The 14,461-nt window shown below is 40.6% G+C and overlaps 1 pseudogene; it reads left to right on the top strand.

Annotated features, from left to right (window-relative positions):
* The first annotated feature begins 381 nt into the window (after window positions 1-381).
* LOC118729679 lies at window positions 382-14,247 on the top strand (annotated as a pseudogene).
* Window positions 14,248-14,461: the final 214 nt, after the last annotated feature.

Genomic DNA, 14,461 nt, shown 5'->3' with positions numbered 1-14,461 from the left:
AGTCAACATTATAACAATCTTAACGAGGCCTCTAGTAGTTGTCTTTGGAAAATGATGATTGCTAGTTATATTTACATTTACCTACTTATTTTTTGTCGCCAAAGCCTAAACTGCCTTCGGTTCCTACTTGCAGTTGATAGCTGATTAAACGTGTCTGTACCATGAAACCTCACTTTTTGTCCTGTCTTTGTAGATTCAATGTACAATTATTGAAATGAGTTTTTACTATCTTTATTTTCCTTGGGTTTTTTTTCCTACCCCCTCCTTGCACCACCTCCTCTGTGTGTACTGGCACCACTGAAATGAGCTGGTAAGCTTCTTCTCAGATCAGTGCTCCTCCTGTAAACCACCTGGTGTAGAAATACAAAATGGTTCCTGCTCATGGAAGTGCTTCCAGAATTTTGCCTTAGGGAAATAGGACGTGGCATTCTACACTCTGAGCCTGAACACGTGAATGAAAAAGGACTGCGGACTAAATCTGGGAATGTCAGGGTAGGCCTGCATGGCAGACTTATAAACCCAGAGACCTAGAGTCGCCACCCAAGATGAAATTTTTAACTACAAGCAGTTTAAGCCGGTAGTCCTGTCCTAGGCTAGAATCTTCCCTGACAAGTCTGTCTTTACCTTCGCTGAGCCTGTCTATTTTCTTTTTGCTTCTAGAATAATATTCCAGTGGAATGGGAAAGTAATTCCAAGAACAGGCACCAGACCAAAGAGAAGGCCACCAACCTCCTCATTGTTATTGACATCACGATCATTGTTGACTGTTACCTATACTGCACCCACCTGTATAAACAATGTCTATCGTTTTACTTTTTTTGCTATTTCAGAGGTTTTCCTGCTTTGCTTTCTCCTATCTCCTTAATCTATCACCAAAGGGTTTCATGTAAGCCAGTTAGGCCTTCTCTTTTTATAGTAATGTATGAAGTAGGAAACAAGCCCCTAGCCTGGTGGCTCAGTTGATTGGAACATTGATCTGTATACCAAAAGTTTGCAGGTTAGATTACCAGTCAGAGCACATACCTAGATTGTGGGTAATATCCCCGATTAGGGTAGGTACAGGAGGCAACTAATCAATGTTTCTCTCTCTCTCTTTCTCTCTCTCTCTCTCTTTCTCCTCCCTCTCCTCCCTCCACCCTCCCTTCTTCTCTCTCTAAAATCAATAAAAATATATCCTTTGATAAGGGTTTTAGACACAGACAATAGTATGGTGAAGGCCTACAAGGGGCAGGTGCAGGGTAGAGAGGGTCAATGGGGGGGGGGGGGGGGGGGAGTCGTCTGTAATACTTTCATGAATAAAGATAAATATTTTTTTAAATAATAATAATGGGGTGCAAGGCTACCATTTTACCAGAGTACTTTCTCAATCTGTTGAGGTTTCGCTTCCCAGCAACTGTCAGTTTGGCTCAAATGAACTCACAAAAAAGTCCCTACATGTTTAAGTGTCTCTTATGAAAACAAACACTTCCATGTATTCTTAAATTTTTTACAAAACATTTCATTCTATCAGCTATTAGGAATTATAGACAATCTCACGATCAAAATGCAGTTCTTGATTATTTTGACATTTATTTTTATGTTAATGGGATATGTGGGTATGTCTCTGTGTGTATTTCTGTACTTTCTAATTTTTTCTTGCAGAGAATCTGAGAACAGTTTAATAGCAGCGATATGGACATACCTTCTAGCTTGTAGAAGAACAGAATTTATAAGAGAAGTATAAGGTACTTGAACATTTTCTCTAGTGGCAGATTGGTCTTAGAATACATTTCAGCTCCTTTGTCACGGCCCTCGACAACAGCTATTCAAACTGATATCCTCTCACGTCTCTTCAGAGCATACTATCACTTCAGCAGGGAAAAACGCTTTTAGTCGCCTCAACCTGGTATAATATAATGCAGAGTTTCTCAACTTTGACATTATTGGCCTATCTGGATGAATAATTCTGAAGTGGGGACTGGCCTGTACAATTGTAGGCTGTTTAGTAGCATTCCTGGCCTCTATTCCCAAAATGCTAGTAGCACCCCTCCCCAGGGTGAAAATAAAGAAGGTCTCCAGACAGGGTAAAACACACTCTTGGGGACAGATCAACCAGTTATGAATCACTGTTGTATGAATCACTGATGTTTGTTACAACTGGATTTAAGTCCTTATTCTGCTACTGATATACAAGTAATTGGGTAAATTACTTAACTTCTCTAGGCTCCAGTCAATAACAAATACTTCACATATTTGCTGCAAGGGTTAAAAGACAATGTAAGATTTGCCCGGCCAGCATGGCTCAGTGGTTGAGTGTCCACTTAAGAACCAAAAGGTCATGGTTTGATTTCCAGTCAGGACACGTGCCCGGGTTTGCAGGCTCGATTCCCAGTGTGGCACGTGCAGCAGGCAGTCAAACAGTGATTCTCTCTCATCATTGATGTTTCTCTCTCTCTGTCTCTCTGAAATCAATGAAAACATATTTTTAAAGACAATATACAATTTATATATAATTGCTTGTCCACTGCCTGAAAGATAGTAGTACTCCTTAATTCCTTCAAGACCTGGCCACAGGCCACTTTTCTTAAAGGATCAATCCAGGAGAATTTACATTTAGAAGTCTTATTTTTACTGCAGACCTTTTAGTATAGTATATTATAATCTTTACAATCAACTCCCATGCGTTAGTTATTCTTCCTCTGGGCTGCTATAATTCCTGAGTCCTAATCTATAGTATTATTCCCCTCACCCACTAGATGTGAATTGTTATTTTATTTTCCTGTACATAGGTCTATAGGAGTCTTCCTGGAAGATAAAGAAAATTCTTCTCTGTCTCTTTTATTTCTTCATGCTGGCTCAGGGCTTGACTTGGGACGCGTGAAGGTGTACATAGGCAGAAGCATTATTCTCAGTAAGTGTTTCCTAGAGTCCACAAAACAGCTGGTGTTCACCTCAACATCAGACACTCTTCAGTTATGTCTTATATTTACAACTTCAGAAAAGCAATAGATCCCAAAACAAAACAAACAAAATAGGAGCAATGGCAATAGAAACAAGAACCCTTAAACGTGTATATTTGTTTCCAAGTGTTTTTGAAGTTACCCTTTGTCACTTGCACATGCTGTGGTTTACGTTTATAAGTCTTGCTTCTTTTGGCCCTTTAAACCCAGCCATACTCTTTAAAATAACTCCATTGTGATTAACCATTTTGTTGTGTTTTTTGTTTTGGTTTGGTTTTATATCACTTGTGGTTATCAGGAATGATAGAAGTTCTAAGTATCGAAGTGAATGTGACAGAAACTGGGGGGTTGGGGGGAGACCTAACATAGAAAAAGCTGAAAGTCGCAGAAAGCATCAGAGTATAAGTCACAGTTAAAAAAGAAGTGAGTAACTATCACGTTGTTCCAATGTCATTTGTTGAAAAGATTCTCTCTTGCCATTTCATTTCTTTTTCTGCCTTTCTCTCAAATCAACTTATCATATAAATGTGAGTCTATTTCTGAATTCTTCATTTTGTTTTATCCACATTTATCCTTATGCAATTGCCACATTGCCTTACCTACTATTGAAACCTGAATGTGGCGGTCTGGTTGGAGTTCTTTGTCTCGCAAAATCAAAGAATGAATTCATGGACAAAGACGGCAAGTGGAAAACAAAGTTTAACTCAAGACTCCCTGCAGCAAGAGGCTACAGGAAGGGGGCCCAAAGCGGGTTATCGCTGACGCTCTTTGTGGATATACTAGAGGCCCTGTGCACCGGTGGGGTCCCTCGGCATGGCCTGCAGGGATTGGGCTGAAGCCAGCACCCATCATCCCCTGAGAGATGTAGTAGTGGCAGGCAGCTGGGGCAGAGCAGCTCCCACTCACCTCTGTCCTCTCATCCTGGTCAGCTGAGCATCTGCCCCCGTCTTCCACCACAGCCCCTCCCATCTCTGGTCTGCTACACCCAGCTATGGAGAAGTGGGTCCCTAGGGCGGAGCTCCCACAGCCTCACTAGGGGTGCAGACTGAGGCTCAGAGAAGTGGGGTGAGTGCCCAAGGGGTGCCCTGGGCAGACGGGGAGTCGCAGCAGCTGCTCACGAAGCCACCCACGTCATGTGCCATGGTGCAAATCCTGGGGTGGCTCCAGTCTGATAGGAGGAGGCAGGCACTAGAGACAGAGCTAGTGGCCTCTTTTTTCCCCTCCCTCTGTCCCTCGGTCCCGGCTGCCTGGAGAAGACATGGCCAGAGGGGTTGACGGGGGTCTGGGGCGCTGTGCCTCAGGAGCAGTGCCTGGGGAGAAGCAGAATTTGGTCTGGTGAGCCAGCCTCCCAGTGCAAACTACAGCTCAGACCCACCTGTTTGCGATTGTTCATAGACTCAATCGCCTGTTTCTCTTTTCTTCTGTCCAAGTTGACCGCCTCCTGGTGGTCAGTGGTCATCATAGCGACCAGTTACTTGGGCTTTTATATATATATAGATGTACTCGAGGTCCAGTGACAAAATTCGTGCCATAAGGGGCGTCCCTGAGCCCAGAATGAGCCTTTTTTCAGTCTGGAAGCCCTCGGGGGATGTGTTTATTGCAGCCTCGGAGGTGGCAGAGGTGGGGGAGGCTTCTGCCACTGCCGCTGTGCTCACCAGCTGTGAGTCCGGCTTCTAGCTGAGCAGCACTCCTGCATTGAGCATCTGCCCCCTGGTGGTCAGTGCACGACATAGTGACAGGTAGTTCCACCATTTGGTCGATTTGCATATTAGCCTTTTATTATATAGGATACCCTTCCAGCTTTTGATTGGTCTTTTCAGGCTATTTCATGTAATATCCAATCATTGCAGAACTTGTGTTCCTGCCAGCTGGTCGGACCTGATTTGGGACTGTCACTTCAGGTCAGGACGCCATTACTGCCCACCTCCCAGCTGGGCTCAGTCCTCCCCTCCCCACCAGGTTAATCCCTAGGTCATCCTGTTCGTTTCAGTGATTTTCTGGAACCAAGCCAGGCAGCAGTGAGTTATCAAGCTGCCTCATATCGCTCCTAGACTCCTCCATTCGGTTTTTCCGCTCTGGGTCCCATCCCCAGCTGCCTGGTAGCTGCCTGTCTCCTCCTTGTTAAAGTAAATGCCAAATCAGATCATGTAAGTTCTCCAAATAAGCACTTTATTTGTAGGATTGTTTTGATTACTCTGGGTCCTTTGTGTTTTATTAAAGTCATAAAAATGCTCATCAACTTCTAGCAAAAAATGTCTCCTTTGATTATAGCCCATATTGTATTGAATCATTAAATTAATGTGAGATGCAGTAACTTAAAATGACTGTTCCAATCCATAAATACAAATACCCCTCCATTTATTTAAATTGTGCTTAAGTTCTCTCAATCAAAATTGATTCAAACTTTTCAATATGCAGGCCTTGCAGATATTTGATTTAAGTTATCCATAATTATTTTATGGTTTATGACACTATAAAAAATGTTTGTGATACTATTTCAAATATTTTCAGTTAATTGTTATTTGCTTATAGGGACACATTTGATTTTTCTTAATGATGCTGCATTCTAAAATTTTGCTACACTCATCACTTATATAGTTTTTTGGTCAATTTTTAGGTTTTCTATTTAATTATGCCATCTTCAAATGAATATAGTTTTAATTTTTCTTTGATATTTTGCTTTAATTACCCTTTATTCTTATTGCTCAGGATTATGATTATAATAATTATTGAAAATGGAGATCCTTGTCTTTCTCCAAAAAATAAAAAAATAAAAAATAGCCCAGCTGGTGTTACTCAGTGGTTGAGCATGAACTTATGACCCGTTTGTTTCCCAGTTAGGGCATATGCCGGGTTGCAGGCTCAATCCCCAGTGTGGAGCATGCAGGAGGCAGCCGATCAATGATTCTCTCTCATCATTGATATTTCTCTCTCTCTCTCTTCCTCTCTAAAATAAAAAAATATATACTTTAAAACATAAAATAACTGTGTGTCATCTAAAGGGACCGTGATGTCAGACTCATGGTGACCTGCGAGACCTCCTGGTCACTTCCCTTAAAGTTACAAGTTGAACAAATGGAATGCAACAAAAGATTCTATGATCAGTACGCAAACACAGCTGAGAGATCTGTGCATTGAGACTTCTGAAGGTAGGCGTATCTGAGCGATCTGGGGAGAAAGTAGGACAAAGATGAGAGTCACAGAGGCAGCCCAGCACCTGTCATGGCCCCGGTGACAAAGAAATAGCGAGTGGTTGGAGTGCAACTCCCACTGGGCAGACCAGGCAGCGCGGAGGCAGCAATCCAGCCTGAGTGGCCAGTACACATTAAGGCTGAGCCCAAGGTTAGGGGAAGGAAAGAAGTGGTCCTAAGGGTGGCAGAGGTGGAGGAACCATCATCACCATGAGAATAAACCCACTGATGAGGAAATCCTTTCCCCCAAAAAACCCCCACCCCATCCGTAACCCTCCCTTATCCCACCAGGCCCTACATTCTTCACTTCCTAGATCACAGATGGACAGAAGCAGCATTTCAACTAAGTGGTCTGTACTACTTGCAGTTAAACCCAGCAGGAAAAAAAAAAAAAAAAGGCACAGACACACAAACCCACTTTCCCCAATCCCCCATGCACACCCCTCCCATCCATCATGGAAGGAGCTGGCAGAGGCAGCTGGGATAACAGAGAGGAAGGCATGGCTGACAGGTGCTGGCTGCAGGAAAGCAGCGCAGAGAACACACAGGCCAGGAGCCTATTGCCCAGCACATCCCACCACAGGCACTGCCGTGAGATCACAGTGAGCCATACATAAAAAGGATACCCACTGACAGATCAGTAACTCTGATAAATATATGTACAAAATTCCTAAACAAAATACTAGCAAACCTAATACAAATAATACATTAAGAAGGAAATACATCACAGTCAAATGGGGTTTATTCCAGGGATACAAGATTGGCTATGTGATAAACCACAGTGACAAATTAAAGGATTAAAAGAATCATATGACCATGATTTTTTAATCCTTTAATTAAAAAAAAAGCACTGACAAAATACAATAGTCACGTGTAATTAAAATACTCAATAGAATAAGTATAGAAGGAAAATACCTAAACATAATAAAGTCCATATCTGACAAACCCTCAGCTAATATCATACTCAACGATAAAAACTGAGAGCCTTCCCTCTATGATCAGGAACACTACACTTTTTTAAATATATGAATAATCACATCCTTACATGCCAAGGTGCCTGTAAGACAGGGAAACAAACTGAACAAACTGGTGAGGTCTAATATAGAAACCAGACAAAAATACAGAACAATTTTTAGAGTGGGGGCTGCATGGGCAGAGAGCTTATCCTTACTGTAACTTAAGATGTAACTTTGAACATCTCAACACTTGCACACTATAAAACAGGTCTCAGTGGACATATTACTTAGACTGGGCAGGTTTTAGCAAGTACAGGATATTAATTAAAAAATATTAACTTATCCTTTTTGCTTTTTTTAAGATTTGACATACTGATACAGCATAAGAAGTCTGGAATAGAGGAATTAAGCAATGTCATTGGGATTGAGTACATGGTTTGGAATAAAATAGATATCCTCAGTTAATCTAAATCATTAACTCCCATTTATTTTCCAATAGAACCCTTCCAATTTTTCATCAATGTCTTAAAGTACAAATGAATTTACCACATTTACCCAGTTGACTTTAGCATTTTATACATTATATGACTGTAAAGATAGTCTAGGATTTTAGCTTTACTTAGCTTTTTGAACATAACTCTTTCTAATCTTGCATAGTGTAAGTGGACAACTTATCTTCTCCTTTTACATTTTCCCACTTATTTATGTTATTACGTTCTCAGTGTAGTCTGGTTTTTGTGCTCTTTCAATCTACCGTATAATATAATCATCCAAAGTATAATGGAGAGTATTTTTCTATCTGTCACTTGATGTGGGTCATTGAAATCATAGACTCTACTTTCATTTTTCTGTGTAGCATAGTGCCAGTTGCCATAATCATGCATTCACATAAATGAATACACATACAAAAAGAACATGAATGAATACATGAATCTAGAATGATAATTTTTATTATTTTAAGGTTTTCAATATTTTTGGAAATTCCAGATTAATTATTATCAATAACATATTCCAATGTTTATTTTAAAAATACAAATTAAGATTATAGTGGAAGAAAAGTAACTAAGCAAACTCAAAACTTATTCATATGACACTTCTTAATAAAGTATGCTGCATAAGACCTAATACTATATTGAATTCACTTGATGAAAAATTAAAAGTAATTGAGATAGCAATTCAGTTACAAAGAGAAATAAATTGAAACAAATAGTGAAAAATTAAAATTGACCTCATTTAATTGCTTCAATTATAATTTATAATTATAATTTAATTATGGTTTAGCGATAGCAGAATTATGCTCTCCATTTAATTAAATGAACAAAAATGCTGATTGTTTTCTTCATGTAAGACATGATTGAAATTCATCTAACATTTCTTTTATTTGTCTCAGCTTTGTAGTTTATAATCAAAGATATCCAATCATTTACACACATATTAAATAGATAAATAAATACAATTATATATTATACATATGTATATACATATTGTTTCATAAAACCATAATGTCTATTATTTTTAAGTGATAGTATTATTACCTATTATTTTAAAATGAGTAATTAGTTTTATTTAACATATATCTTCGATAAAATTTTATAGACTGATATTAAATATCTATTCAATAATTTAAAGTAGGTTATTGAAAAATTTAGGAAAGACTTTGAAAATATTATTTAATATGGCTTAAGTATCAACTAAATTATAATTAGCAAGCCAAACGCAGCCATGTTACCTGAAAGCAATCTATCTTTTCTCCCTCCAGTGTTTGGGTCCATTCAGAATACTGTACAAGGGGAGGGAGTAATCAGTCCTTTATTAAATGTAAGTGTCCCTAAAGTGTAGGAGTGCTTTGTAGCCTATATATATTTGAATTTTTACAGAGAAGAGTGAGGGAGAGAGAGTTAAAAACAATAAGAGAGAAACGTCGACCAGCTGTTTTTTTATGTACAATATCATGTCATCTGCAAATAAGGATAACTTTACTTCTTCTTTTCCAATTTGGATGCCTTTTATTTCCTCCTCTTGTCTAATTGCAATGGCTAGTACTTCCAGTACTATGTCAAACAGGAGTGGCGAGAGTGGGCATCCCTGTCTTGTTCCTGTTCTTAGAGGGAATGGTTTTAGTTTTTGCCCATTGAGTATAATGTTGGCTGTGGGTTTATCATATATAGCTTTTATTATGTTGAGGTATGACCCTTGTACTCCCACCTTGTTAAGAGTTTTTATCAGGAAAGGGTGTTGGATTTTATCGAATGCTTTTTCTGCATCAATTGATATGACTATATGATTTTTATCTTTCAATTTGTTTATGTGATGTATCACGTTTATTGATTTGCAGATATTGTACCATCCTTGCATTCCTGGAATAAATCCTACTTGGTCGTGGTGTATGATCTTTGTGATGTTCTTCTGGAGTCGATTTGCTAGAATTTTGTTGAGGATTTTGGCATCTATGTTCATGAGGGATATTGGCCTGTAATTCTCTTTCATTGAGTTGTCTTTATCTGGTTTTGGTATTGGGGTGATGCTGGCTTCATAGAAAGAGTTTGGAAGTGTTCCTTCCTCTTGGATTTTTTGGAATAGTCTGAGGATGGATAGGTTTTAGTTCTTCCTTGAATGTTTGGTAAAACTCTCCTGTGAAGCCATCTGGCCCTGGGCTTTTGTTTGCTGGAAGCTTTTGGATGACTGTTTCAATTTCTTCCCACGTCACTGGTCTATTGAGATTTTTAGATTCTTCCTGATTGAGTTTTGGCAGTTTGTATTTTTCTAGGAATATGTCTATTTCCTCCAGATTGTTCAGTTTGTTGGAATAGAGTTGTTCGTAGTATTTTGTAACAATCCGTTGTATTTCGGTGGGGTCTGTTGTTATTTCACCTCTTTCATTTCTGATTTTATTTGGGTCCTCTCTCTTTGTTTCTTGGTTAGCCTGGCTAGAGGTCCATCTATCTTGTTTATTCTTTCAAAGAACCAGCTTTGGTTTTGTTGATCTTATGTATTGTTTCTTTGGTCTCTATGTCGTTTATCTGTGCTCTGATTTTTGTTATTTCCTTCCTTCTGCTTACACTGGGCTTTTCTTGTTGCTCTTTTTCTAACTCTTTGAGTTGTAGAGTTAGATCATCTGTTACCATTTTTTCTAGTTTTTTGCAATAGGCTTGTAAGGATATGAACTTCCCTCTCAAAACTGCTTTTGCTGTGTCCCATAGATTTTGGATTGTTGTGTTTTCATTGTCATTTGTTTCCAGGATGTTTTTAATTTCTTCCTTGATTTCTCTGGTAACCCAGTCCTTGTTTAATAGCATGTTGTTTAGTCTCCATGTGTTTGATTTCTTTGGATTATTTTTATTGTAGTTAATTTCCAGTTTTATGCCATTATGATCTGAGAAGATGCTTGATATGATTTCTATCTTCTTGAATTTGAAAAGACTTTGCCTATGTCCCAAAATGTGGTCTATCTTTGAGAATGTCCCATGTGCACTTGAGAAGAATGTATATTCTGTGGCTTTGGGGTAGAATGTTCTGAAGATGTCAATTAATTCCATCTGGTCTAGTGAGTCATTTAGGATTGATATTTCTTTGCTGATTTTTTGTTTAGATGATTTGTCAAAAGGTGACAGTGGGGTATTAAAATCTCCTACTATGATTGTATTGCTATTAATCTCTCCCTTAATGTCCTCCAGCAGTTTTTTTATGTATTTGGGTGCTCCTGTATTGGGTGCATATATATTTACCAGGGTTATTTCTTCTTGTTGGATTGTTCCCTTTAGTATTATGAAGTGGCCTTCATTATCTCTGGTTAGGTCCTTCACTCTGAGATCTAATTTGTCAGATATAAGTATTGCTACCCCAGATTTTTTTCATTTCCATTTGCCTGGAAAACTTTTTTTCATCCCTTCACCCTCAGTCTGTGTGCATCTTTTTTTCTGAGGTGGGTTTCTTGTAGACAACAGATGTATGGGTCTTGTTTTCTTATCCAGTCTGACACCCTATGTCTTTTGATTGGAGCATTTAATCCATTTACATTTAAGGTTATTATTGATAGGTACTCATTTGACGCAATTTTTATTCTATACCGGTGTTCCTTCTTCACTTACTATTTCTTTATTTTTATAGTAGACCCTTTAGCATTTCTTGCATTGCTGGTTTGGTGGAGATAAATTCCTTCAGTCTTTTTTTGTCTGTGAAACTCCTGATTTCCCCTTCAATTTTGATTGATAGCCTTGCTGGGTACAGTATTCTTGGATTCAGACCCTTCCTTTGCATGACTTTGTATATTTCATCCCATTCCCTTCTGGCTTGATATGTTTCTGTTGAGAAATCAGTTGCTAGTCTGATGGGGGTTCCTTTGTATGTAACTTTCTGTCTCTCTCTGGCTGCTTTTAAGATTCTTACTTTTTTCGTTGTTGTTTGCCACTTTATAATGTGCTTTGGCGTCTGTCTTCTGGGGTTCATTTTGCTTGGGACTCTGCGGGCATACAAGGGTGTACTTTAAACATCACAATTAAACATGCCAAAGGAGAAGCTATTGGTCAAAATGCCCACTTTACCCACCCAAACATCTCAAATCCAGCCTTTGTTGACCTTCCATAACCCCCTTGTTTTTAACAAGAGAAAGTAGACGTATACATTTTGGTAAATGCTAACTGTCCGTATTCACATAGAGACCCAGTGTTCTACTCTGAATCCAGTATCTAGAGAAAGGAGGAAAAAAGCTAGAATTTACTGCACTGCTACATACGGCCTAGCATCCTGTAGCTCCCAGCAGAGCTAAGGGAGCAGGTTTTTCTTTTTCCCCCAATCAACCTGGCCTAATTAAACAACTGCTAAACAAATCTATACCCTAAGATCAATCAACATCACGACAGGATGGATGCTAATGGAGAATATAATTAAGTCAGAAAGACTTATTAAGGCTTCTGTCAATGATGTCGGAGATGTCTACACTCAATAAATTATAAAACCATGATTTACCTGTGGGAAGGGTGTATTGTCCGTATGAGCGATTAATAAATTTGAGGAAAATAGGTATTTCCGATAATTTGTGGAATTGATAATCAAACATTTTATACAACACTTAAAATATCACCCCTGGATTACATATGTAAAAACCCAAAGATGATAAATAATTTATTAAAAGCCAATAGTTAATAACAGATAGGGATTAGCATCTCAGTAAATATTACAGGGTATATGTGCTTTTTCAGTTCACTAGGCTCCTGGATAAGGGTGATTTGAGGTTAAACTTAACTAAATAGCTCTTTGCAATAAGGTGAGCAAAAATGCATAGATGTTATCACAGATTTTTAAAAAATTAAGTGGCTGCTAACGCCAGCCTGCGGGACCCTGGGCGGCGCGCCTCCGCTTCCCCCAGCCTCGCGGGCCCCGGCTGGCTTCGGGATGACCCCCCAGAAGACGCTGGAACCCCGGGCTGGTGGGTTTCAGTGAGAGCTGGAAGAAGCACCTCAGCGGAGAGTTGGGAAAACCGTATTTTACAAAGCTGGTGGGATTTGTTGCAGAAGAAAGAAGGCGTGACACTTTATCCACCCCCACACCAAGCCTTCGCCTGGACCCAGATGTGCAATCTAAGAGATGTGAAGGCTGTCCTCCTGGGACAGGATCCGTACCATGGACCCTATCAAGCTCCTGGGCTCTGCTTTAGTGTTCAAAGACCTGTCCCACCTCTGCACAGTTTGGAGAACATTTATTCAGAGCTGTCCACAGACATAGATGGTCTTGTGCATCCTGGCCAGGGAGATGTATCCGGGTGGGCCAAAGCAAGGTGTCCTCCTACTCAGCGCTGTCCTCGCAGTCCGGGCGCATCAGGCCAGTTCTCCCAAGGACAGAGGTTGGGAGCAATCCGCCAAGGCAGTCGTGTCCTGGCTAAATCAGACCTTGAGTGGCCTCGTCTTCTCGCTCTGGGGCTCTTATGCTCAGAAGAACTGCAGTGCCGTTGGGTCTCAGAAGAACTGGTGGCCCAGAAAGAAGCTCACTGCAGACTGATTCATACGCCTTTCAGCATAACCATTATGGCTTGTCTCATCTTCGCTCCTTATAAGTGTATTTCCAGTAGGACATGACCTCACTCATCTGGGGGAAATGGTGAACAACATAGACTGATGAACAAGAACAGACCCAGAGACAAGGAGCCATGGGTCAGACTGTTGGACCTCAAAGGGAGGGTGGGGATAAAAGGGAGAGATCAGCCAAAGGACTTGTGGGCATACATATGAGCCTAACCAGTGGTCAAGGGCAATAGGGGGGTGGGGGCATGAGTGGGGAGGGGTGGGGGATTGGAATGGGGGGTTGAGGACAAATATGTGATACCTTAATCAATAAAGACATTAAAAAAAAAGAAGAAGAAGAAGAAGAATTGCAGTGCCATGGATAGGAAGCGCCACCACCTGCTGCAGACCGCCCCCATCCCTCCCCACTGTGGGTGCACAGAGGGTCCTTTGGGTGCAGACATTTCTCCAAAGCCCACAAGCTGCTGCGAAAGTCTGGCAAGGAGCCTGTCAACTGGAAGGATCTGTGACCTTGAACTGGGGGTGGTGGAAAGAGGGGGGGGGGGGCGGGGGGAGGTCCTCCAGGCAGTTTCTAGAAGCTGCTATTGAAGTGTCTGTCAGTGACGAAGTCGAATTGAGAAAATAATTTCCCTAGTGATCCTTCAGCACCACGCACACAGGGAGGTTTCGGTAACCTGGCCATACGTCCACCGGGCTGCCCAGGAGTGTTTATCCAGCAGAATCTGTCCCCTGCAACCACGGGTCTGACTCAGGAACTTGGCTTTGGCTTAGAAAAGACGCATCCAAGTTTTGGGAAAGCAGTGGAGTTCAAATTCTCTAGACTCCCCTCCCCTCTGTTTCCTTTATGGTTAGAGATGGGAGGTAAGCACCTTTTCAGTATCTTAGGTCAGCTGCTAGCTGCTTTTCCCTGTAGGTGAGACGTTAGGTTTTAAGGCGGTGGGTGTTTTTATGTAGAAAGGTCCCTTCGTGCATGGGCCAGTGCACTGCCCTTTGGTCCTTACAGAGCCCTCAGGCCCCTCCTGGAAGGAAATGGGGTTTTTATTTTTTTTTTAATTTTTTTTTTTTGGTCAGTTCCCAGAAATTGGGGGTCAGTTACCTGATTATAGCAGAGGAGAAAATTCCTAAGGAACAATCCCTGCTGTGAGCCTTCAGGCTGTCAGAGGCCCGTAGAAGTGGGTTGGGGCTGCTTTATATTGTTCTCTGGATGTTTCTAGGAATAAGCAGTGGAAGTCGAACCGGAAGGAGAAAGGGGTTTTGGTTTCTCTTTAAGAAGGGAAATGGTCTCCTCCATGTGTATCTTGAACTGGGAGAAAAGGCAGCATAGTGCCAAATGCTTTTTTTTTTTTTTTTCCTGGACT

Source organism: Pipistrellus kuhlii, unplaced genomic scaffold (assembly GCF_014108245.1).
Source record: "Pipistrellus kuhlii isolate mPipKuh1 unplaced genomic scaffold, mPipKuh1.p scaffold_m20_p_3, whole genome shotgun sequence".
NCBI classification, from domain to species: domain Eukaryota; kingdom Metazoa; phylum Chordata; class Mammalia; order Chiroptera; family Vespertilionidae; genus Pipistrellus; species Pipistrellus kuhlii.
The sequence above is the reverse complement of the archived record's forward strand: the minus strand, read 5'-3'. Positions and strand labels throughout refer to the sequence as shown.